Here is a 5,573-nt window from a genome sequence, read left to right as displayed (position 1 = left end):
TAAGAGTTAAGTCTTTTACACACTACATCCACCCATCTCTCTACTTCATCCTCCTTTCACCTGAACCCCCAATTCACTGCTCAAGCCCACATTAACTCTAAACACTCAAGGTGGTTGTATTAGTCCATTTCTCATGCTTATAACAGTAATAAGTGAAACTGGGTAATTTTTAGAGACAATATTTATTGCTTACAGTTTCAGAGGCTGAGAAGTCCAAAATCTAGGGAACCCATCTGGTGAGGTAACTCTACAGCAAGGCAGTATATTGAATGGTGAAGATGGCAGAGCAGAGAGAGACCTAAGTCCTCACTTCTTCTCCTTTTAAAGCTCTCAGAATTTTGCCCACACCACCATTAAACCATTGATGGATTAATCCATTCAACAGGAGACAGTCCTCACAATCCAATCATCTCTCCAATACACCACCTTTCAGCTACCACAGTAAGATTTCCCACACTCTTAGCACTGTCACAGTGGGCACCAAGCCTCCAACACATTAAACTTTGGGGGGACACAATTCAGTCCATAATTGTGTACATTTCCCAGTTTGAAGAGAAACTTTGGTGGTAACAGAAACTCTGAGAAACTGCTTTGCAGAACTCCTTGCCTAGTTTGTGGCTGAAACCAGAGAAGGGAAGGCAAAGTTTAGGTCTATCACAAAAGAAAAAATATCTTGAATATCTACAGATTTGATAGATAAGTGGATGGGTAGATAGGAAGATAGACAGATAGACAGACAGACAGACAGACAGATAGATACATAGGTACATAGATAGATAGACAGATAGAATAATCCTGGAAGTTTCTGGGCACTTAATTCTCAGACACCACACGTGTAAATCGGCACAAGGATTATGGAGTGCACCTGTTACCGACCCAAGTCCTGCTGCCTGTCTGAAACAAAAACCCGGGCTTGGCTACCCAAAACCCGTTACCCCAGATCATCCAGCTCCTGTCTGAGGCTCACCAAAATCTGTTACTGAACCCAAGTCCAGCTGCCTTCCCCAAACAGAAACAAAATACCCCAAAGTCAAATTGTTGGTGAAAGACGAAGTCAGCTTTCTTTGGGAATACTGGTAACTTGAGGATAGATGTTAGGCATCCCATCTCTCTGGTAAACCTGAAGTTGGCCAAACTAAAACCATCTCAAAGACTGAGATTTACTGAGGGGTTTTAAGGAGGAGAACCAAGGAATGGACTGGGGGAAGTGAAAAGGTGGAGGGCGACATGTAAGGGGCCAGGTGCAAAATCTTCCCAAGTCTCCATCTGGCTTCTGTTCTCATCCTTGATGTTATCATAAGGTTCTGGAGGATATTGCTTTGGGGGTGGAATAAGCATAGCTTTATTGGTGTCTTCCTTTGTTTTTTGAGGTCTGGATAATGCATGTCTCCTTGTAAGTTAGCAGCTCCAGGTTGACTGGAAAACAGCTTTACATTTATGCAAATAATGTCATCTTGCCCTATTAACAAGGTTCAAGATATCAAATAACCATGGGAAAGAAGGAAACTCAGAGAAATGCATGCTAAGAAAAAAACTCTGTTCTTTTATACCCCCCCCCAGAGAGATAATAGTGAATTGTGTGCAGACTGAATCTTATTATGCAGCAGTTGTATTTGTGGAGTGCCTTGGTGTCTTCTTTATAAAGTGAAATTTGTTTCTTTTTTGTATTACGTAGCCTGCTTGTCACTCCTGGTTTGAATTTACACAAGTTTATGCACACCTAGTTTCCAGAAACTGAATTCCGTCAGGAAGTCTGAGATACTGGAAGATGGTCCCACTTTGGGGGAGTCAGAGGAAGAGGGGGGTACAAAATCATTCTTACACAGTGTGATGAAGGGGGTTCTACAAATAGAAATCATACCTGAAAGGACACCTCTCTCTTTTTTTTTTTTTATGTTTCTAAAAGTACTGAGTTTATTTTAAAGCATTGCATCAAGTTTGAATCACCATAAACAAACCCATGTCTTCATTATATGTTGATTTTGGCCAAGAGTACAGACTTGCATACAACGGATATGATAAAGTAGTTGAAAGTAAACGGTATTTGCTTTTAGTAATAAAGTAGTATGGAACTAAGTACACTATGTACATCTTCTGGGTAAGTGATTTATGCCATATTTTTTATCTTTTTAGAAGTCTTCAGAATTAATATTTTAAGTTTCCCTTTTCATCTGATACTTGTGCTTTTCACTGGAATAGAGGCATATAAAAGATTGATTAATGCATTCACACAATATATGCCTAAACTGAAACAAAAAGGTCAGATATTTGAGAGATAGTGGCATTTATGATCACAACTTGCTTTAAAGGGGGAAAACCACTAAGATTTCTTTTAGTGAAAACTCAAGGAAAACCAACCTTGGGCAATGAATGCCAACCTATTTTAAAATATTTAATTAAAAGTCTGAGCTCTTTGCAGAGGATGCCATTTTAAACTTACTTGCCATTCCACTTCCATGACATACATATGCGTATTTCAATGAGTCAAGCAACTTAGAAACATGATGTCATCATAGCTATGGAGTTAAACAAGGAACTTGTCAAATGAATGCATCTATTGCTTTTTTTTTGTGGAAAGTCATGTATTCTGTGTGCAATGATAGGCTACATTCAGAAGCCAGGATAACTTGTGGTTCAATACATAGAAGTTTCATCTACAAAAGACTGGGAATGTTATAATTATCGCAGGAAATTACAATGTTTAACATATCATAAACATTTCCTGCAAATACTTTTTAATCACAATAACATCACATCAAAAAGTTACTTATTCTTGTACAGTAAGTTAATGAGGCAATTTGGGAACAAGAGACAGATATTCTCTCTCTCTTTCTCTTTTTAAAAATTCCTCAACATTAAGCTGCAGATATACTTAAGCTGCAATAATAATACCAAAAAAGGCATAGGGTGCTTTCTTTGTAAAAATCACTGAAGTGCCTAAAAATGCCTTGGCAGAGAACAATACTATTCTATGAGATCTACTTAAAATTTTATTATCATCTCCCATTCTCCTCACCATAAAGTTCACATTTAATTATGTATTCATTTTGATTGTTCGCATGTGAAAACACCAACTAATCTATTATTTCAACAATAAGCCTATTTCTTTTGAAGCCAAGATAATTTGGTTATTGTATAAAAGCAACGGAGACTTGTTTTTCAAGATGCTTAAAAGGCAGAAAGCTGAAGTTTCATGCTTGCTGCTTTGCCTGGGCTTCTGCTTCCTTTGAACCAGGTGGTGCTGTCAAGCCTAAAAAGGCATATACTGCATTATTTTCTCTGGCTTCAAAGAAGGCATCATAGTCCCCACGGTACTGGCTTTCATTGAAAATCTGAGGTGGCAGGGGGTACCCTGTGGCTGGTCGACTGTTTTCTGGTACATTTTCTCTCATCCACTTCCGATTCTCTTCATTGGCTGCGATTATCTTTTTCTTCCAATCCTATTTTGTTGGCTTCTAAGAAACGAAGCACATCTTGCTGTTTCTTCTTAATCGCCGTGGAGCCAGAGGAAGATGCAATATATACACGGATCACCATTCTGGGAACAGCGGTTTCGGTTGTTTGGGTCCTGAAAACGGCTGCGGAGCAGCTGCAGCAACGGCTCGAAAGGACACCTCTCTGACCTGAACTCTCACTAGGGCTTCAGAGCAGAGACAGAAGCATCACAGAAGATAAAGATTTTATCTTTACACGTCCTGAGCAATTATTGACCCTAAGTCCCAAAGTGAAGATTCAAGTGATACTAATTTCTCTAGAAGTTATCAAAGACTGGGTGATATTGGTAAGTTTGGAACAGCTTTCAGCAAGGAGATGTGAGCTGGGTGAGGGATTGGCAAGAGCCCAGGAAATCATCACATATTGGAGGGGTCTTCAGGGTGTGCTTTGGAGCAGAGGGAAACCTGTTATAACTGAGAGAATCTGTCTACATTGCTGCCTAACACACTCCCATACTTCATTCTACCTTCACTTTTTCCAGATTGGAGCCCTCTCAAGCCTAGTCTTTCAGCACATTTTGTGTCTAGAGATATGTTGATGCCTTCTCTATTCCAATAATTCTTCCTGATAGTTCAGGAAGGATTTGCCAGTGTCATTCTGCCATGTAAGAATGATGAAAATATTGGATATGAGGAGATGAGTGAGTTGCCCAGGGTCACATGATTTGTATGTGTCAGGCATTCTGACCTTGTGACTAGAGTTATCTTGTTTGCCACAATTAAGTGAAAACTCATTGCCATTGGATTGAATGTCCCTCCAAAACTTAATCTCCACTGTAACTGTTGAGGGTGAAAAATCCTATTATAGTAATTGAAAGATGGGACCTCAAAGAGGTGATTAAGTTGATGGTGTAATGGTGGTCGTGGGCCTGGGTATGAGGGCTTTACAAAGAGAGGGCATGAGGACCTCTCTCTCTCTCTACTCCTCCATTTTTTGCCATGTGAGACCCCTGCATTGCTGTAAAACCACCACTAAACAAGACCCTCACTTTATATATTCTCCATACTTTGGACTTCTTAGCCTCTGAAGTGGAAGCAATAAATTCTTTTTACTTTATAAAATACCCAGTTCCATATGTTTTGTTTCAAACAACAGAAATGGACTAATACACTCATGTTGATTTTTGAGGTCAAGTTTATAAACTGTATTCAATTTGGGACAAACATTGTTTTAGGAAACTTCACCCATTCCTATCCTTTTATCCCCAATGCTTTCTCTGTACTTTGTGAGCTCATGAGATATTACTGGGGTTTTTTTACCTAATGTCAGTAATCTGTTGCTGAAAGTCATAAATTCTACAGCAAGTTAATAGAAGCCGATATTCTACTATTTAAGATTAGAAAATTAGACTGAATCACATTGTTACTTCTAATTAATCTCTTAAAATATAAATAAAACCATGCCTACATGTCATTAACAGACTCATGGTGTATAAATTTAAAACATAGACTTATAATCTCAACAGAGTTTCTTTTTATGATTCATATTGCTTTCTTATTGCCAGCAACCTAGCAGAGGTCCATCTGGTTGATATTCACTGTGCTTATGAAAACTTATACTTTTGATTGTGGAATCGTATTGATTGTATTAGCATGTAATTCAATTTTTTCTTTCCTAATCATTTATATGCCCAAACATTCTGAATTCTAGGGAATTAGGGTGTGAGGAAAGTGGAGTTGGTTTGGTCAGGCCTTCTTGCCTCATATCTGGCTGGGTATGATTCTGCACATCTGCTGTAAACAAGTTATGTAAGAATAGAGTTAGTGCGCATGCATGCCCGTGTACCCTTTGGCTCCTTGTCACTATTGTGTACTCCTTCAGTATGGAAGGCAGCAGCTCTGAACTGCTGATCAGCAGAGCTCCTGTCTAAAAATAAAGCACATCCACTTTGCTGGTGGCTGCTCTATTTTTCTTTTTCTTACCTGACTCAAGAGCTGCCCAGAACAGAGCAGAGGGGTCTGTGATCCAGCCTAACAATTGGTGTAGTTGGCAGGATTCCAAGCAGGTAAGGGAGCCACTAGCCATGGGGAAGGGGAGGAAATGTGGCTATTGTTGAGTATGTGGTACCCAGTGGCCAA

The 5,573-nt window shown here is 39.3% G+C and overlaps 1 pseudogene; it reads right to left on the bottom strand.

The window, feature by feature from the left end:
* Window positions 1-3,191: 3,191 nt before the first annotated feature.
* On the bottom strand, window positions 3,192-3,537 carry LOC134365199 (adapter SH3BGRL-like; annotated as a pseudogene).
* Between the last annotated feature and the right edge of the window lie 2,036 nt (window positions 3,538-5,573).

The sequence above is a fragment of the Cynocephalus volans genome, chromosome 16 (genome assembly GCF_027409185.1).
Source record: "Cynocephalus volans isolate mCynVol1 chromosome 16, mCynVol1.pri, whole genome shotgun sequence".
In the NCBI taxonomy this organism is placed as follows: domain Eukaryota; kingdom Metazoa; phylum Chordata; class Mammalia; order Dermoptera; family Cynocephalidae; genus Cynocephalus; species Cynocephalus volans.
This window is presented reverse-complemented; position numbering and strand designations above follow the sequence as displayed.